Source organism: Melanotaenia boesemani, chromosome 11 (genome assembly GCF_017639745.1).
Source record: "Melanotaenia boesemani isolate fMelBoe1 chromosome 11, fMelBoe1.pri, whole genome shotgun sequence".
Lineage (NCBI taxonomy): Eukaryota > Metazoa > Chordata > Actinopteri > Atheriniformes > Melanotaeniidae > Melanotaenia > Melanotaenia boesemani.
In genome coordinates this window covers 4,740,301-4,762,029 of record NC_055692.1, presented here as the reverse complement: position 1 = coordinate 4,762,029, position 21,729 = coordinate 4,740,301, and the positions used below count along the sequence as shown (strand labels likewise).

General features: G+C 39.4%; 1 long non-coding RNA gene across 1 annotated transcript in view; it reads left to right on the top strand.

Moving 5' to 3' along the window:
• The window catches only part of LOC121648337, a 37,209-nt gene extending 15,727 nt beyond the window's left edge, over window positions 1–21,482 (top strand). Inside the window, exons 2-3 of the long non-coding RNA XR_006011957.1 lie at window positions 5,460–5,507; window positions 21,428–21,482. This is a non-coding gene — a long non-coding RNA (uncharacterized LOC121648337). The remainder of the gene's footprint in view (window positions 1–5,459; window positions 5,508–21,427) is intronic.
• Window positions 21,483–21,729: the final 247 nt, after the last annotated feature.

Genomic DNA, 21,729 nt, shown 5'->3' with positions numbered 1-21,729 from the left:
TGGTTTACAGAAATCTGGAATTTAACTCATTTTTAAGTTATTCCAGACCATTTAGCTTGAGAGACGAGACTCATTGTCAGTGATACACGAGAACTCTGAAATACTGAGAATTGTCTTTTTCTAAACTTACTAGTGTTAATAATAACATAATAACGCTGGATCATTATTTCTTATTTGTTGTGCTGCTTTAGTAATGCACTGATTTTAGTTTTAGCAAAGCTTCTAAGATAACAGTTGATGTAAACACACACAAACCAAAGCTGAGCCGAAAAATGCAAAATATTTATGATTCTGTGAAGCAGGAAACTTTGTTTACCGTATCAATACAAATTTAAAAGCAATGTAAACGGGTTCAAGCAAAGTTCAGCTAATAAATAATGTACAACCCCGAGAAAGTTGGGAAATAAAAACAAAATGCAAATCTCATCAACTCATATTTTATTCCCAGTAGAAGATAAACAACATATCAGAAGTTGAACTGAGACATTTTACCATTCAGGATTCTAGCTACAGTCCTGGACTTTGGTTGCACGATTTCTGCTTCCATGATGCTCCAGATGTTGTGTATTGGTGAAAGGTCTGAACTGCAGGCAGGCCAGTTCAGCAGCCTGTGAAGCCATGGATGCAGGATGTGGTTTTCAGCATTGTCTTGCTGAAATCTGCAAGGCCTTCCCTGATGTTGCTCTAAAACCTCCATGTACTTTTCAGCATTGATGGAGCTTCACAGTTGTGGAAGCTGCTCATGCCATAGACACTAATGCAGCCCCATCCCATCAGAGATGCAGCTTTTCACCCGTCCACTGATAACAAGCTGGATGCTCCCTCTTTAGTCTGGAGGACATGGCGTTCATGCTTTCCAAGATCGTGTGCATTCAGTTTTCTGCCCCTTGGACACAGGGATTCCTTCTGCCTTTCTGAAAGTCTCTTTTTTTTTACTCAGTCACATTACTGACCTGTTAATCCAGTTAGTTGTAAAATGTTGCTGCAGTTGTACTATGGTGTACCAGTTACTTTTCAAGCCTTTTGTTGCTCCTCTTCCAACTTTTTACAGACATGGTGCTGCCATCAGATTCACAATGAGCTTAAATTTTTCATGAAATGGTAAAATGTCTCATTTTGGCTGTTTTTCTTCACCAGGCTTATTGTGGTGATCGTTCATTTATGGTTTGTTTTTCTTTATTTAGGTATTTTTCTTTATTTTGTGTCAGTCTTATTGATTATTCTGCTTCATCTAGCTGTTTTCTTTCCTTTGTTTTCTGAAGGTTCAATGCAGTCAGCACTATGCTCCACAGCTCTAAATGTTCCATTTTCACAGTTAAGACTCAAATGAGTCAATCACTACATTTTCTCTGCTCTGCTCTTCACATACATACGTACAGGCCAACCTTGGACTTTTCATTTTGTCTAAGTGCTACATTTCCCACAGTGTTGGGTGCCTTCCTTTTTGATTGTAACCAATAAGATTACAGGATTACTGCTTTCAAAAAGTGATATTCAACATGATTTTTCTGCTTACATGAAGAATAGAAAGGCGTTTCTCTCCTTTAACATAGTCAGTCATGATTAATTTTTATGTTAAAAAGCATTAACCGTCCTGTAATCGGTGATGAATCGTGGTGACCCATCTGGTTCTAATTCCACAAGACAGACGGACTCCAGGGACTCGAGCTGGGTTTAGCAATACCGTGTTGTAGCATGTAATCTGTTTCGCTAGGCATTTGTGCTGTTTTCGTCTGATTCGCTCGGTATGGATGCTGTTTAATAGTTTGGGCGTTACCAACATCAATATCATGCTTGAGGATATTGGTGGGTGTGGGGATGTCATTAAACTGCCGTTTCATAGTTTTCTGAGCTGCCTGTAATGCTTCAGCAGCGAAAACACAAGGGCGATGCAAACACTCATGAAAAGAAGAAACAAATTCCTGCAGAGGCTTTTGCGCCCTCTGCAGTGCACTCTGATACAGCCCCACCTGAAAGAAGCGGCATAACAGAACCGTCAGACAAATCAATATCAGCATCTTCTGATTTCTCTTTCTCTTTACGCGATTGGGCAATAGTTACCACACATGTTGGTGTACAGTTGTCAACATCAGGTTTTACCGGGATGTCAAGAACCTCGAGAGCAGGAATTACTCTGCCACCGGCGATGTCGTTTCCTAAAAGAATTGAAACACCATCAATAGGCAAAGCTAGACAGACTGCCATTGGGGAAGTTTCAGTAACCAAATCAGTTTTCAGATGTACCATATGCACCCGTCTCCACCCAGCGAAGGATTATACTGTACCCAGCATATGATGCTTCCAAGAAGGGTAACATGTCAGCTAAGATCCCTGTCTGAGGAACACATGTGTCGCTCCGAACACGTACCTATTTCTTCTCAGTCAGGTGGTCTGGCAGAGACAGCTCCAGATAACGTGAAGGGCTGATAACAGGGATCAAGCGTGCAGTCAGTCAAGCTCACCTCACCTGACTCTGGTTTCAGTAATCCCACCCCTTTTGGTTTGGGCAGAGAGAGAGCTGATTTTAATTTTGGTTGAATAAAATCAGCTATGGTAAAATAGTTAAGTTATATTTATCAGACCTACCAAAGATGAGGTTTAAAGATGGAGTTTTAAGCTCCAAGTTGCAACAAAAGACTGCAAAGCGCTCAAACATGGGGGCTCTGTTGTGCGTTGGTGGGTGACTAATGTGTTTTTGCCAACACATTAGCTCCTTTGCACATTCATTTCCTTGGAATACACTTTGTTTATGGTTCTTAAATTGTGTCAGTAGTGGTTTGTTGAAGTCTTAGTAGCCATGCGGTCGCTGTTCATCAAGCTACGCCAGTACAGTCCAGCATCATAACTCTGTTCTGTTCCATGTTGTTGGAGTACAGTTTCACACTGCAGGTGTAGCTTCTGCAGATGGTTTCCGCTGACTCACAGTTTATGTTAAAGTGCTTTGTTGGACAGTATAAAGAACAAAGTTTAGTAAGAAGGTTTCTGTGTTTATAATGAGGCAACATCGTTCAGTCAGTTTGGGACTATACATTTGGCTAAATACTGTATATTGCGTACATGAGTTTTTTTTTTCTTTTAAAGAAAAAAATACTTTCTTGGTAACATCCCTTAACTTGTGATTTTTAAAAAAAGGAAAATACAATTGACTGGTCAATTAAAGCTGCAGAGAACTGAAAACTCCACAATGTTATTTTATTGGAAAAAAAACAATAATAAAAACACTGACGGAGACAAAGCTAGAGAGGAAAAGGGCCGAACTCCTTTGTTTCAATCAATCATCTGCAGGGTAAATAAATCCCTCCATCCAGCCATCAGCCTGCCAGCTGAAACCTGCTGCGTTAGAATACAGTACAAATGTAGGCAGTGTGTACCTGTCACCTTTTTACCTCCCTCCCGTTACCTCAGTCTTGCACCTAATCTCTCTCACACACCTCGGAAATTTCCAGACGGTTGAGCTTGTAAAAGGAAAGCCAGCTCCCTCCTGAAGGTTTATGGCTGCTGCCTGGTTTTCTTCTTTCCAGATCAAATAGTATCTTTGTGGGGGTGGAGGGCTAGAAGTATCTTTGTGTGTTGTAGCTGTGAAACAGTTCATCACGTTGTTGTGTAGTGCACATAGAGATCTTAATCTCTAGATCAAATTAATCTGAGTTCAAAGTATATTCCTTCATGTGTGTGTGTATGTGTGTTTCTACATGTGGGAATTCATTAGTGCACTGACGAGTCTTTTCTTTGTAAATATCTCCTCAGGGAGCTTCATGTTCAGCCTTTTAAACACTCATTAAGATTTGCTGTTCTGTCGTCTCTTCTGTTAAAAATCCTAATATGTTCGCTTTTGAATACCCCCAATGGCTTCATTTGTCTTAATGCCTGCAGTTTAAGTGCACCATTTGCATTTTGCATTTGCAGCATTTAGCTGACAGGGAACTCTGCAGGGAACTCTGCACAGCCCCTTGTTTTTCTTTTTAAAGGGGAAAGTGTTTCTACTTTCCCCTCCACAGGGCTTCATTTATTCTCTTTCATAATTCCTGTTTCTTTGCTCCGCTTATAGAATTATGACGATCTTGGATCATTTTAATGAGAACCTCCAAGCAGCCTCCACCATGAATGAGCCATATTATTGGAAGAAAAAATAGTTTGAGTAGATTATTTAATATACTGTATCAGACAAGATTAACATGTAAATTGACCCAAATGATGGTTGTTGTTGACATTTAGTCAAAAAAAATTTGGGATTCTCCATAAATGTGAGTATTTCTGTTGAAGGTAATGAATCAGAAAAGCATCTAATTGGTTTGTTAGTATTTACTATACTATACTATACTATACTATTACTATATTTACTACTGTATTTTATTATATTTTGTCCTTTTTGTGATATAAAGGTCAGATTTCTGTCTGAAATATAAGATTTCTGATTGTGTTTTTTGCTTCACTTTGGAAAAAATGGTCCATCTCCTCCTATGTTGACAACTTCTGTTTAAAGTCACACTATGCAAGTTTCCAACCTTCAATCATTGTTTCTGACTCCTTTTGATGCCAAGCTGACATTCATTATCTAAATTCCTGGAGCCATCATTACCCTCAGTGCCCTGAGGCCGAGAAACCAAACTTGGTAACTTCTTATGGCATCATGTCACACGCTAGCAACTGGATATCAACACACTGGTCGTTATGAACGCTCATCCTGGCTGATTCAGTAGAGAAACTAATGGGGAACTTATCAAAGGGAGTAAAGAAAAGATAAAGGGAAAGTTACAGAGCAAGAGATGAGACAGGAGTCAACATAGGATTGATTTTTATTAGCCTGAGAGATCTCAGAGCAGAGAGCCTGAACCGTTGATCCGAGGCAGGATGGATCCATTCTTTCATGTTTTTGTAGTTGTTTGTAGTAGTTGTTTAGGCTAATGTAAAGGAACTGCATACAAAACAACTCCTGTCATGTAATTGGTTGTTTTTAACTTTTAATCAACCAGTTTTTTGTGCGCCAGGATGTTGTGTTTGGGGAGGATTCTTCTAAGTTTCTGAGACACATCTGAGTCTTTTATTTAGTTAAGAAAGAAATCTGGGAAACAAAGAGGAAAATATATTATTGTCATTCCATTTTGGATGGGAGTCTTAAAACGTGTCATGAGGCTTCACAACAATCGGCCCGCAGCCCATCTCCTATGTACAGTCTGTGATTTGGAGGCAGCCCCAACAGGACCTGCAGCTTTTGGCCAATGGCTCCATTTTCATGTTCTGGAGAGTGATTGTTTTTATCTGGGAGAGAGTTATGTGCAGTATTTGAATACATTTTAAACCTCTGAAGATCATGGTCCACTCAAATTTTCTGTAAATAAAATGTGTGTAAGCTCTGCAAGATGAGATCAACGTCACTTACACCAGTAGCATGCAGTGTTTCAGACTGGATTCTTCTTATTAAGCATCCTATTTTTGTGTCTTCCTCTGTCTCCCTGCAGTGTCGCAGCCCACCCCGTCTCAGACTGAAGCCTTCCTCCAAACAGCGGGTTGGTAAACACTTCAAACCTTCAATGACTTATTGTTTCTGTTTTATGTATCTGCATCCTCCATGCTTGAAGGACAGGACGTTCACACACAGCTGACTGCACAAAACAAACCGCGGGGTTGGCTTAGACTACACAAAATACGTGCTGATAACTGGGTAGAAAACATCACATGACGGTCACAACATCAGGGAGGATTTTATGTGCAGCACATGTTTGCAATGATACAACTACACATGCTTTTTTTAGTGGTGCTGTTGGAGTCACATGACGTCACCAAACTTGCTCTTTTCCCTGAACTTGCCACACTTAGAGAAAGCAGAAGTGTTTGAAATAATGATGGCTCAATAACCTGTGAGAGTGTGACAGTGAGGCAGCGTGACCAGCAGCAGGACTCGGTACCCAAAGCAGCTGAGTCAAATTCAGTCATCTTTCATCTTGTTATTGAGACCTGCTCTCCTATTGTGACATGTCAAAATGTTCTCTCTGGAAAAAAGCCTGATAATACAGAGAGCTTAACACGCTGCCTCCATGAGAATATAATATAATGTCAATAAAGATGAAAGTTGTGTAGATGTGAAAGAACTGCGCTCGTATATGAAATTATCCAAAAAAGGTGGAAAAAAAAGTTAAATGTCACAAAGTTCTCTGGAAATGGGGAAAAGCCATCCAGCATTTAAAGGAAATAATTTTTGTTCTGTTCTCTGTCCAGATGATTCCACACTGCTTCAGTAATGTTGAGGTCCGGGTTCTGGGGGGGGAGGATTAATCCCTCCATCAGACCTGTTGCCACTGGTTTTCAGTCCAGTTCTTGTCATGTGGCATTCCTCAGCCTTTTCCCCCTGTTTCCCTTCCTTTAAAAATGCCTTCTTGGCAGCCATCCTTGCATGCAGACCTTTTCTGATGAGGCTTCGGCTCAGCTGAAGATCCAGATGCATCTCTCAGGTCCAAGTTCAGGTCTTTGCTGGATTTGTTCCCATTTCTTCAGGACATCACTTTCAGTCCTGGTCATTTGCTGTAGATGTTTTTAAGCTTGACATTCTTTTGTCCTCCACTTCTTCAGATTCCTAAAATGCTGCTATAGGTCGGTGCTAACAGGCTTAACGTCCCTGAAAATGGTCAAGAAAAGGACTGAACGGAAAATGAGTGAAAAAGCAGTTAAAGCCCAAAGAAAAACTCAAATAACCTTCGGAAAACTTTTAAAAGATTACAAGAAAGTCAGTCTATTCTTCTAGCCGTGCTATTTAAACTACAGCAAATTAATTCTGCTGTGTAGCGCTCTGCTTGTGTTTAGGTGTTGCGTTCAGGAAACGAACTAAATCTAGTTTCAGAGGACGTTTGGTGGTAACACACCTGATGAGGTTGCTCTTTGTCATGTGAATCAGAGTTCATGTCTGTGTTTGTAGAAGACCTCCTGAGGTTAATGAGGACAGTGAGCAACCGCTGAATGTTTTTGAAGGTGGTATAACACACATGTAACACACACATACGCCGGATTGAACACTGGAGGCTTCAGCTTTGATCTTTGCTCTTTTCGACTGCTGTCTACTTTCTGTTTTCCTACCTTTTGCTTTTTCACTTTCCCTTTTCAAATGCACTTTCTACATTTCTGCTCCGTCTGCACATCTCAGCGTGGGTTATAAACCAGGCAAATTAGTTACATGATCCGATGCCTATAAATAATAATTCAGCCACTAGAGCACATTAATAGCCTAATTCCCCCCTTTGTTCTTCCTCTTGCTTTTCTCTGCTAATCACATGTCTGAGAATGCTGCTGAGCTCACCTTTTATCTCAACCTCTCTCCTAACTCCCTTTGTCAGTTTACTGATTTTGACATAAACCTGAATGAGTCTGTAGTCGGCGGGTTTGTGTTTCACTGTGCAGCCCTGTGAGGTGCAGTTAGCTCATCAGGATCAAAGCAGAAGAAAAGCATCCTTTATGTTAATCAGTGGAGAAGCCTGAGGTCACTGCTGGGCTCCTTTTTGTCTTTTTCACTGGCCAAGTCTGCAGAAACCAAACAAGTTTAACTGATGGATTATTTTTAGTGAGAACCATCAAAGCCTGAATGCATCGTGTTGCACATCATTTTAGCCCCTGGCAAAAAAAAAAACAAAACATCCACACGCTTAGCATTTTTTTTTTTTTTAAAGAAAAAGAACTTATCTCAGGTAAAACACAAAACTATTAGATAAGATAATTTGAGTTTTTGGCTTTTTTTTGGGATCATTTATAGGAAAAAAAATATGGAAGCCAATCATGAGAATCAAGTTAGGATATATGAACCAAAACAAATGAACAAATAGTATTTTGTTGCAGCACATCTGGCTTTTGAAAGGATTGGATCACTTTTACATTCTTAAATATTTATCTTTGAGATTTACTAGCATGGTTTGAAGTACGGAGAGCTAAGAGGAGCAGAGGAGCTTCAAGAAAGACATTCAGCTAAAGCTCTAAAAATGTTCCACTTTCAGGTTATATTCCATTTTTCCATAAGGTTCCTGATGTTTCTTAACAATAAGGATGCACTAACACCACATTTTTCCAAACCGAGTACAAGTACTTACATTTGAGTACTTGCTGATACTGAATATGACTCAAACTTAGATATTTCAAATAGCACCAGTAGTAGTGTAACTTTGTTTCTGGACATAAATATTCTAGATATAAGGCTGGAAAACTATCAGAATCTCTTTTTTTTCTTTTTTTTTTTTGTGGATGTGGTTCACTACCATGACAAGCCACCTTTGTGCCCAAAATAAGCACCTCTCACTGAGATAAAGCCAGATTTAGATTTTTAAAATTGCGCCAGTAATAACTTTGTTGTTTATGGGTTGTTTTTCTCATTGCATCAGCTATAGCAGAATATTTCTGCCAATAATCATATTTTTTGGCCTACTGTGCACTAATAGATATGTGCATGCACGTGACTCATGAAGTCGTGGTACACGCCAGGAAAAAAAAAAGAAAAATCCCTGAAATCGCAGGTGTAATTCAAACCCTGTTTACTAGTATTTTGAACTGAGCTCTGTAGGTGCTCTACAATAAAACGAATGCTTACAGTGTAGACTAAAACTATTTTTCTCTTCCAGGGGACTGTTATTACAGTAATTTCTGTTGAATGTGTTTCTTTTTGTTTGAGTCCATATAATGTTTGGGCAGACGGATGCGGAGAGTTTGGACAGAGCTGCTTATTTTATTAATTTATTTTATTAACAAACACATGAATACAAGCTCTGTGGGATTCTTCTAAAAACTAAATGGTAAATGTTCTTTTACTTAATTAGCTCTTTTCAAGTCAGCTTTACCAATTACAGCATTTTACACTACCTATCACATTCATCCATTCACACACACACACACACACACACCCGGTAGGCACATCAGGAGGCAACGTGGGGTTAAATGTCTTCCCCAAGGACACTTTGACATGTAGTCTGTGGAAGCCTGGAATCGTTTAACCAACCTTCTGGTTGGAAGACGACTGCTCTTCCTCCTGAGCTACAGCAGCTGTGTAGATGATACACAAAATATACTTATGTCAATGCAATCAGTGCAGTTCAGCCTCATGCCTGCTTAAAATAACACAAAAATGTCAATAAGTCTGACTTGGTGATGTTATCACAGATCAGAAGATGCTCAACCAGAGTATCCTGACATATTCTGATGACGTGATGGGGAACAGTTCACATCTGAGAGGAGTTTAATGGCTGGTATGAAAAAAATCTAGATTAAAAACATGCCAATCTTTGCTGAGTGAGTTGTGTATCTTTTGCTAAAGGAATGTGACTTCAAATGTTGCATGTGGATTTATAACAAGTTTCATGTTTATTAAAAACTTGATGATTAAATTCCCGCAATAAATCTTGGAGAAATGAGTCTGGATGGACCTTACTGCAGTCAAATACCAAATGAAAGCAACGATCAAAGAAGACACTATTATCCTGTTTATGCATGAAAGTGAAAGGATACGTCCTGCTGTGCTGCAGGCCTGAGGCAACATCACTGATAGCTGCACAGAGAGGAAGACCTTCACACAGAGACCTGCAGTTCTTCATTAAAACACGTCACACTCAAGGCAATGGAGGAGAAAAACACTAAATGTAGAGGTCAAAACACACAACCAGAGACACCAGATTACACCAAGACTCTTTATGAAGGTTAAAGAAAAATAAGCATTTACTGTAAAATGCAGCTGAAGGAAACCTCTAAAGTCTTTTTCCATATATGTAATGTTTTCATCAGAAATACCAGCCCAGACCTGCGACACCTGAGGGGTGTGGATGATGTAATGGTTATATACAACCATGGTGGCACCACTTGAGAAATTTTTGGTTAATAACAATACCGATACCTGAACGAAAGAAATAGTTTGGCTGATAGCATATGCCATTTATTTTCCTTTTAATACCAGAAAAACAAATAAATATACCACAAACTTTATAACCATTTCACACAGTCTTATCTTTGGGTTAACAAAACTTTACTTTTGGTAAACAAACTTTATTCTAGCTTTTCACATCAATGAATGCTGTCAGTTTCAAAGCAAACGTGAAGCAAAACCAGGATAAACCGAGTAAATCCAATGTCATCAGCTGATGTTACCTTGTGTGCCAACAGCAGTAAACAAACTGAACATCAGTCGATGCCAATATTGGGACATGTTTGCATCCCTACTTTCAACAAATATGACAATAGATTTTATTTATTTATTTATTTTTTGAGCGTTAATGTCTTTACTTGGTGACCTTATAAGCCAAGCAAACTTTATTTATAAAGCACTTTACAACAGCAGCTACTGAGCAGCAGCTACAAAGTGCTGAACATAAAATAACTAAAACATTAAAAGACATAAAAACACATAAAATCTGATTTAAAAAGGAGATAAAAGAAAACTACTAGTAGTAGAAAAAGTCAAAGTAAATTTGTTGTACTTACAAACCACATTTCATACATAAGGGATACGGTTACGTTTGATGATGTAATCAGTTATATTACAGATGTAAACAGGAAATAGATCATCATCTGAATAGAAAGATATCTTCTTCAGGAGGTAAAAGGCTGATTTGGTGACTGCTTTAATGTGCTTGTTAAACACATAAATACTCAGACAGGATTATAAAAGCTGTCCAGATCTAAACCAGAAAGCCTCGCCCTGAAGCCATGCTGGTAAAATGGAAGAATGACCCCCCCCCCAAAAAAAGATGTGCTTTTACCCGAAAACGCAGGTTGTCCCCTCCACATATGGTATACAAATCTTCACCCATGGAAACTTTTCCTTTAAAAAATGTCTTTTCACAGAAAAATCTGCATTTGTTAAAATGTGCTCATGTGGAGGAGACCAGGGCTGCACAGGACTGACAGACATTTTTTTAAAAATGCAGCGGTTTGCACAGTGGATGGGCGTAGATATAGATCTACGGCTACTCCAAACTACTTAATGAATGTCTCCATCATTTAAATACACATAAATAAATGCTTTTACATGACCTTATGCTTATTTTTTTCTTTTTTCTGGCATCCTACTTTATCAGTCTGTATCATACTGGGTGAAAGGTGGGAATAACTGGAGGCTGTTTTTAGAGTTTGTAATCGATGTATCTTAGAAGAGGGAATGGAGTGTACACGTGAGAGTTTAGCTCCATGTGGTGTTCAGATCTTAACCTTTTCATGGTACTTAGTAACGGCTCGTGGACAGAGTTGTTTACAGAAGACCTACTGTTAATCTCTGAAGACAGATGGTTTGCCGGTTCTTAGAAAACTCTCCTGGTGATAAACACAAGTAATGGAAAGAGGACAAACTGCCAGAATCCCACAGACTTCCAGTCAGTAGAAACAGAAGCTTTTTTATTTTTATTTTATTAAAACAGACATTTTTGTTCTGAGTCAATATCACAAGACACCTCCTCTGGTTTGGCTGTCATGTTTTATTCAGAGATGAACACGTGTAAGGAACAGTTGCCTGGGTGTGCTGACTTATTTTAGATTTTTATAGTGTTATATATCTAGTACTTGAAATATTGAGAATGTTTCATTTAAAAGTCAGCCTTTTAAAGATTAGAGATGCACGTCTGAAAAATTATGTTCAACCCCTCACATCTGTTTTTAACGTCGTCATTGTGGACTCATTGGCCGAAAAATGTAGGTTTAAGTGATAAAATTAAAATGTGACGTGGAGCTGTGAAGCTAGAAACCGAAAGAAAAAATGTGTGAGGGTAAAACACGCTGGAGCTGTTGTCAGTGTTGGGAACAGTTGTATTTTTTTGCTAATATTTTGAGACTTAAAGGGACATTGTATAGGAACTACTTCCATCTAACATTGGAATTGTGTATGGCATTTTATCATATAGTGCATTCTAGCGCCTCATGTTCTCGTATTGCAACAACAGTAGCCGCTGTGTGTCAAAAAGCCTCCACAACACAGATGAAAACATGGCATTAAATAGTTCATGGAGGTTCATTCAGGTGTAGAGGTTTGTGATTTCATAAATATTGCAAACTGCATCCACTAAAACTGTCAGATATGGTTCCTCTGTGTTTAGAAGTAAGAACAATTCTCATGGGGGAACGGATCCCGATGGGGAAACTGACACAGCAGCGGCTTTTTGCCCCAATAAAACCAGCTTATAAAGCCGTCCCACCGGCTTTTAGTCCAGCTTTACCACAGCTGAAAGCCGACGTTTACCATGGCTATGAAAGCGACTGAAGCCACGTAAACATACACTTCTGTACCAACGAGGCTGGTGTATTTTAGCAGGATCTACTGTTATGCTGCCCGTGGTAACCATGGTAACGACCAACACTGTCTAACAAAACATTAGCTTTAGGTTAATTTAGGCAGTACCGTTGATTTGCTGTTGAATAGAAAGCTGCAACTTCAGCCTCTCTTTTAAAATCTTTCTCCTTGAGCTCCTTCCACCTGGGGAAGACTAGCTAGTGCGATATTGATCCTCCTTTTTAGTATCATCTGGTCACGCTACCTTTTAAGGGCCCTTCTTCGATTTCTTGGTGATGGTGCTGCATTTGCATGGTCCTGTGAATAACAATTTAACAGATTTTTCAACTTGCCGGGGTAGTAAGTCGCTCTTGTCCTCTCCTCCCGTGTCTCAATCATTGTGCGCTGGCTTGCAGGGAAACCACATAGTTGGTGCCATTTGTCCCTTCCTGGCAGCTGTAGTTTCAAGATGGCAGACCGTCATGGTGCTTTCCTACCAGCTTACCCATCATATGTATGAACAAATCTAAAATTCTTTGCTTACGAGAATGTGTCAGATCATTAGTGAGGGTCATAAGACACCAATGACAACACATATATACAGGCAGACATTGATTTTGGCCAGTAAACAGAAAATGTTTGTGTCCCTTTTTAGATGAACCTTTTTTCAAATGATTCCTATCTCCTTCATATTTTCCTCTGTTTCGTGGCATCCCAACTGACCTGCTTTTCCCTTTTCAACTAACAAATCTGTTTCCTACAACAGCTTTCTGCGTGAGCCTAATTCCACTTTAATTTCCTCTCAGTATTCATGCCATCTTTGCAATAAAGCAGGATTATTTTTCAATTTAAACATTGTGTAGTCAGCTTTGTTTTCACTTTAGAGGGCAAGGTAAACACTTTATCTTATGATTACGATTTCTCTGAAGGAGATGATCCCTGGTCAGATGTAAATTATTTCAGGCCATACCCCAAGAAGGCATTTAAAGTTGATGGCATTGGGACAGTTTTATTAAATAATGAGCTTTGCATTCAACACTAATCACTCAGAGGTTATCTCCACATTACATGTTATGGATTATATTTTATTTATTTGTATAGAAAGTACAGCTGGAATCGGCTTCTTAGTAACAGAACTCAAAATAAAAGTCAGGATTTTGAGCTCAGTTTTGATTACTTGTGTCTCTCAATTATTCTTGTTTAATTTTCCTTAAGATTGCCCTTCCATACATATTCTAGTGTCACTCTAAGTCTGTCCAGTATTCACAGTAGAGGCTTAGAGAACCAGCCTCCATGGCAGTTGGCCAGTATCAAAATAACATCTGTATAAATATGCAGTCACTCAGCCGTGCTCTGGCCTGATTCATTCATGACCTGGTTCATCATGAATGATGGACAGTCACATGTTCCAACCAGTCCTTTCAAACCAGGGCATGGGGCAGCTGCCCAGAGGTTGCATAAACTTTCACCAAGTTTTGTAACGGCATCGTTCGCATAGCAGCCGGGTCAACATATTGTGCAAACAGGCTGACATTTCTACTAACAGGCTCAGTTAAAGTGGATTAAAATGATCTATAAATAAATCATACAATAAAATGTACTAAGAAGCATTCAGCAGCAGCGTAAATGTCTCAAAGATGTGCAGGGTGAAGGAAGGCTGCAGGGTGTGCTCGCAGTGTGTATGCTTCACCTTTTCTCTGCTGATAGGGTGTCTAGTTTGAGTAAGATGGTTTCACAAGCTGCAGTTTCTTTCCCCAGGTTCTTGTCTGAAGATTGGGGATTTTAACCACAAGTTTGATCATGATACAACATTATATAGAGCCAATGGATAACTCTTCAACCAGGGTGATGGTCTGGCTCAGGGATGGGCAAAATCAGTCCTTAAAGGCCACATTCCTGAAGGTTTTGGAAGCTTCCTGCTGCAGATCTGCTGGATTATGCTGCTGGATTGTGCTTCAGGCGAACTGGACAACAAGTTGTTGAGGAGAGCCATTTCATTTGAATCAGGTGTGTTGGAGCAGAGAAAGATCTAAAACCTGCAGGACTCCGGCTCTCAAGGACCGGAGCTGGAGACCCTTGGTCTGGCTGCTGTGTTGTGCATAACATATTTGCTTTGCTAAGAGAGAGCTTTATGGATATAAAGAAAATGAAGCTTTGTGAATATAAGACTCACCTTGATCCTGGAGATTATTCTTTATTTCTTAATTTTATATTGATGCCAGACCTCACAGGTGAAGAAAAGAATTCCAAAAGACCTCTAAAACTGGGAGAGTGACTCCAACCGATCCCAAGATTTGTATGCAACAAATATTCTATATATCAAATATTTGTGTATTATATACAAATATAGATTCATGTATATGAACTTAAGAAGACAATTGACAAGGAATTGTGACATGAGAGACTTTGGTTGTTTGCAGGTTAAAAGAACCCGTTTTGACTGAGTTCTGAACCAAGAAGATGTTGGTTCAATTCCTTGACTGTGAGCTGGGGCAGTGAATGACCAGATCAGTTCTCAGTCAGGGCCAAAGTACCAAACCCAGGGGGTTGTGACTATAGCTGCCTAAATGCTCTGGTTATTATGGTAATATTTGCACAGTCATATCTTCAGATAGGCCAGATTCCTGCATGTCTAACAGCATGTATGCAAATAAAATGAAAAGTAAAATATTGTTTGGCACAATTGTCAACAAAAACTGTGGTGAAAAAAAGAACAGTTTAACAGTGAAACTCTTTCCATACTGCAGGAAAATATTCATGTGTAGACATGCATGTGCACAAAATAATATAGTCTGACTTTGCAGGACCAATTGTTTAACATAGATAGGAGAAGTCCTGGGGGTTAAAGGTTCTGGCTTTCTGTTTGGTAAACATCCAAAATCCAACTTTAGGGCGTCAGCTGCATTTAAAAACAGTCTGTAATTAAAGTAATGGCTTAGGGTACTGAGCTGAGAGCAGCAGTCCTCATCTACCCTCAGCTGCTTTGTAGTTGTTCCATTTAACAGGTCAAAGGTTAAAGTATGATGCTGTCCAAATAATTATTTCTTGACCTGGGGTCAAGGCAACTTGCAAAGCAGAATGTTTGCTCATTAGATGCATTTTTGTGTTTGGCTTCTTTCTTCATGTCATCCCTTCTGTGACACTCCACTGTGGTTCCCTCACATCTCTTGGCTTTAGGTTGCTTTTACATTGTGCCTTTTCACATATGCCTTTCAATCATGGACTGATGCCTTCATGGTGTACTGGTTTCGTACGCGAAACAGTCCAGGGATGGCATGAGGATTTGAGATTTATCTGCCACTGAAATCCTTCCGAGGCAGCAACAGAGGCCAAATAGCAAGTTGATGATTTCACTTACATACATGGTTAGATTTTTTTTATGTAATTTGCTTCATTTGTTTTATGTAAGTAACGCCATTTCGCCATTGTAGTTAGCCATTTTCCTAAGCATGTCTTAATCTTCAGTTCAGTGTCACCGTCTCACTTAATTCTGCACTCTACCAAGATAAGTCATTCCTTTAGGAATCCATCTAAAATGATATGGTGTTGGCACCTGTTGGTGACTGTGTTTGGATAAAAGCATAGTCTCAGACTTGGTCCAATTAATTTGATAGCCAGATAGTTGACAAGTGTTGATGATATCTGTTAGTGGAGGTAAAGAATTTTGGGGTTGCTAGTCAGGAAGAGAATGTCATCAGCATAAAGCATTAATTTGTGCTCCCTGCCATCACCATCCACTCCTTTAATAGCAGGACTTGCTCTAATAGTCACAGCCAGGGGTTCAGGCACAGGTGACATGAGACCATTTGTTATTACTGCTGCTTTAGGACTGCTATACAATACTTTAATCCACCTTGCAAACCCGGGCAAAAACCAAACCCTGACAGGGCCGAGTGTAGAAATCCCCACTCGACCCTGTCGAAGGCCAGAACCACATCATTTGCAAAAAGCAGGGATGCAACTTTGAGATCCTGTCCGCTAACACCACAAACTGGACTGGTGACAAGGAGCTTGGTGAAGTTCAGCACACACTGATGAACTTTCTTTTGTGTTGAGAACTGCCCTTATTTTGAGTATACAGGGATCTTACAGCCTGCAACAGCAACTCCTGTACCCCGTACACCTAAGGGACATGGTTCCTAAATATTTTTTTTGGATTCGATGGTGAAACTCCCATGAACCTCTCTGCAACTCTGCAATGGTAAAGACCTGCTCCCCTGTTCCCTCACATGGAAGAAACCCACACTGCTCCTCCTGAATCAAAGGTTTTGAATTGTCCAGAGCGTCCTTTCCAACACCTTTCCTCGGGACACTGAAAAGTGTAATCCCCAATAGCTGGAGCACACTTTCCGGTCTTCTGTTTGAAAATGGGGTTCACCACCCCATTCTGTCCCTCCACAGGTGTTGTCCAAGACCTCCATGCAACACTGAAAAGACATGTCATCCAAGGCGGCCCCACAATCACTGAAACTATATAAACTTTCGTCTACAATAGCTGTAACAGACTTGGCACTTACAAATGACATTTTCAGAAATGCAGTTTGTTTGTGGCTGCTTTGCCAGTAAAAACTAACCTTGTGACTCCTCGCAGCTTTCGCCTCATACTTTCTGAAAAGCACAGAGAGCTGATGACCTTCACCACAGTCCATTCTTTCTTTTCAATTAGTCTCCACACCAGCCCATAAATGATTCATAGAACTCAGCCTGAGACCGTATTAATAACTAATACGGATGAGTGATTTAAAGGAACAATTAGTTTGCTGGAACAGCAGAAGATCAGAAAGGTCGGTAATTACATGCTCACACTGACACAAAATGTCCACTCTCTAAGCAGGAGGTCGACCAATCACCAGCTAGAATGCTGATTTCCAAGTAGCTTGTAAATTATATGGGTCATTACCTGCCTTTTGATTTTGGGCCAGGTTTGTGCCAGCAATGTTTCTGCTTTACACAGTGAAAGGGGGGTGATTTTAAGAATTCAGGAAATATGAGTTGATCTCTTGATCCTCTGACCTGATCATATAAACAGCTCACAGTCTCCAGGATTTAATCGGTTAAGTCTTTTTTCTCAATAATGTAGGTTAAGAGGATTTCCCCTATGTCATTATGGTATCAGATGAGTCATTTTCCATAGAGGAGATGATTTTCTTTTCTCCATTTTCATCAGTTTGACACTATTATTGAGTATAAACAGCTTCAAGTTCCTTTTTCTGCAGCAGCACATAAAAAGAAGCAGACATGCAATCAGAGATGCTCATCTTCTACTGGAAGCAGAATAAACGCAGCATCTTGCATAGCAGCATCAGAGTGGCTTTTCCCATTGATTTCCTGTTTCTGTGTGGCAGAGGAGCAGCTTGGCTAATAGGCTTGTGTTATGCAACAGCATGCAGCTGTAGGCTTGCACCCATAAAATCCCCACCAGTGCTCAGCTTGTGGAGATTAAAGTTGAGTGAATAGCCACCCTGCAGTGGCGTGTGGACTCAGGTAGTTCACACACACACACACACACACAAATACTCAGAAATATTTTTTCTTTTTTAATATATATATATATATATATATATATATATATATATATATATATATATATATATATATATATAAACATGGATTCTTCTTCTTGCAGCTGTTTTCTCAGATTTAAGTACTTGGAAGCTAATCACAATAAGCCTGAATCAACAGTCTGTAAAATAATTTGTTTACTTCACAATTTCTAGGCTCAAACAGAACAGAAATATTTGTTTATTGTCTCATCTCTGATTGTTGCTTCCAAATGCTGAAGCAAACCATATTAATTATATTCTTGGTTTGGACGGCTGACCTCACCTCTTATTCTCCATATTTCTTTTCATGTTAAGTTTAAATGCTCAGACAAACAAGCCTGAGTTTTGGCTGTTGCACTTCTCCTTGTTCAGCATCAGGTCATCGTCTGACTTGCACAGGGAAGCATTTTATTTTGCTCTGTAGGCTCCTTTTGCATTTAAATTCTCAACTTTAATTAGCCTGTACGTGCCGCTTACATTCAGGTTGGCATTAAATGTAGATGAATACCATTACTCTCAGTCAAGGCACCTGTCCCATTGTAATAAATTTGGATTTTTATTAGCATCATTTCCCACTGCGCCGTCCTCCAGCTACAGTGCTCACAGCTCAGCAGGTTTCTGCACAGCCGCTGCTTCTAGCCAAGGATTTATTTGTTTTACCTTGTTTGTTGTGTCTGAACATGTTTGAAGCTGCAGAAAATATCTCAGATGCAGGTATAATATAAGCTAAACACAAGGATTATTTCAGATGGTAAATACAGACTTGGTGAGCAGTTTTTATTTGAAATTGTTTATCTAAAAAACTTTAATAAAGTTGTAACAGCGTGACAGTCACATGAATGTCACAAATTTAAACTTTTATTCCGGTAACTATATCTAACTAATACATATTTTAGAATATTTTCTGTCTCAGTATTTTATATGCAATAGTGTTCATCACTACTCATAAAGCAGAAAAAGTGGCTTAAGAACTGACAATGGCCTGCTTATTCAATAAATGCATTAAAGGCAGGGTAGGAGATCCTGGAAAAATGGTCTGAGCAAGCAAACTTTTGAAAATACACAATTCAAAAGTCCAAATCCCTTTCTTCAGACTTCCCCCGAAGCCACGCCTCCAAAGCCTCCGCTCTCTTTTAGCTTTTTTTCTTGGAAGTAGCCTTCTCCAAAACAGTTTTCTTTTCCGACTTGATATAGGCACCTTTTTTCTGCTATAATGTCCATTACATTTAAGAGTGTGCCGTATTTTGATGTAAGCTAGCCAAGCTCTGGCTCTTGCTTCGTTGCTTCCACAAGTGCTCCAAGCCTCTGAGAGCTCGCAATTCGTACAGGAAGAGTGGTACGCACACAGGGGTTGAGGGGAGCAGGACAAATAGCAGTTGAGTTTGATGGACACATCAGGAACCAATCTTTTCGAATGATTAAAATGATTGGATGGTGTTTTTTCAGTCCTGTCTGTTCCACAGGGGACTACTTTTTTTTTTAATTTTTGTGTTAGAGTATTTAATTAATTGGGTGCAGTCAAGGTGTGAAAAGGATTTTAAGCAATGTAGTAAAAAAAATGCTACTAGAACACATCTGCAACCCTACCTTGGGTGCTCGGGTTGTCTGCTCAGGACTCTGCGCTTGCCAACAACGTCACACTATATGATTGGCTCACCGTTGGTGTTCCAGTATATGATTGGCTCACCGTTGGTGTTCCAGTATATGATTAGCTCACTGTTAGTGTTCCAGTATATGATTGGCTCACCGTTGGTGTTCCAGTATATGATTGGCTCACCGTTAGTGTTCCAGTATATGATTGGCTCACCGTTGGTGTTCCAGTATATGATTGGCTGAATGTTGGCACGATTATTTTGAATACTGTAGTTGGTCAAAACACGAAAATAGTTTTTGTGGGTTTTGTGGTTCTTCTAAACATGGATGAGTCCTACAAAGAAATCCATCATTACCTATCGAAAGGGACTTACCACAGTCTGACCATCACTTCTAAAAGTTCCGAGAGCAGAAATGGCACCATTTGGAAGGCATAAAAAATGACTTCATTAAAAGTAAGCAACAGTGTGACTTAACGTTAATTTTAACGCATTCAATTCACATTTGCAATATATTAATGGCGTTGTGTTTCTGGAGCTTCATTTATCCACAACATAACCAGCTATTATACACGCTCTAAATGAATGTTGTTTTTACCTGCTGCATTAGATGAGCAGCTGTATTACACCTACCAGGGAAAGCCCTGCTTGGTGGTGTTTCAAGCACAAGTTTGAGATGTATTGAGGAGATGCCTGACCCCGCCTGTTGAGAGGAGCAGACACTGCTATCCTCTGTGCTTTGACATTTATACCAGCTCCATTGCTCCAGCGTTTGTTTTGATAAAATTTCAACTGAGATTTGCACTTTATTTTTTTTATTTATTTATTTTTGTCAGTGATTAATTCATTTGTTAATGCTTTCAACATTTGAAAAGGAAGACATGAAATTTGTAACCAGAGCTGATATAATCAACTTGTAATGAGGTTATTTAATTATTTTTTGTGGGGTTTAATGTTTTGACTTTAGGATGGGAGGTCACTGCCGTTTGATTAATATGTGTATCAATAGGAAGATGTAGTTTAGATATAAATATTGGAACTGATATTTGGTCCAATAAATAATCCCTGACTGTACACCATCAAAAAATAAAATGATCTATATACTCAAATTCATTTACTCACATGGGCAAAAGAAGCTTATATTGCCAATATGTGTTCAATCTTTATTGATAAATAGAGACCCCTGAGCAGATCTGATTCTAATGAAATGGGGTTTGTCCAAGTGGCAATGCCCTAGTGCAGGGGTGTCCAGCTCTGGTCCTTGAAGGCCACAATTCTGCAGGTTTTCGATGTGTCCTTGCTCCAAAACCACCTGAATCAAATTAATGAGTAATTGTACAAAACTTAATTGGCTGTTGAATCCATTTAATTTGAGTCAGGTGTGTAGAAGCAGGAAACATTGCAAACCTGCAGGACAGCGGCCCTCGAGGACCGACTTTGGACACCCCTGCCCTAGTGTGACGTCATCAGCAGGTGCTGGGCCCCGAGCAGATCTGACCACCCGAGCACATCTGGTACCTACACCAGCACGGTCAGCTGGTTTATTCGTCAAAGTCATGACCAGAGTCTCTTTAAACACCCTCTGCCACTTTATAAGACACTTTACACGAGTTCTATAGCTGATTCATTCTGATCGGGTAAGTAACAGCATGCAAAAAGCCTCTTTTGGTCTCCAGACGTGCATAAATTATGAAAATAAGCCAATCTTCACACTCTCTACACAACCCAGTGAAGAAACTACGGAGGGTGTTCAATCTGAGGCTACTTCATGTAGCTGCAAGACAAAAAGAAACAGGAAGTCATTCCTGCCAACAGTCGCTGCCATTCAGGACAAGATGATTGACAATTATAATAATTTCCCCTCAGGGGACTAATGAAGTATTTGTAATGTTTCTTTTAATTTATTTTAATTATTCATGTATGTCATTTAAAATGATGAATACATTCTTAGCAATCATTTGCATTAAATCAAATCAAATTAAACTTTATTTATAAAGCACTTTTCATGCATTACATAATGAAAAACACAATTTTTTGCATTAATGTAACTTTTTTTTTCTGTTCCTTCTCTGCAGCCAACTATTTTTGGAACATTGACCAATGACAGAACACCGCGTGACAACAGGCTGGTAAGCCCTTTCATATGAACTTATATTCCAGCTGGATGGTGGCTTGCACCGAATATGAACATTTGGGGTATTCACACAGAGAATTATGCTTCATTTTAATAATAATAATTAAAAAAAACAGCAAGAATTTTAATTAAGCTAAAATTTTCGAGGATGAAGAATCCCAGAAGCAACAACAGATGTCTGACTTGAATTGTGGTGTGTGTATATGGGTGTGCATTTTTTTTTTATGGTAAAACTGACCCTCT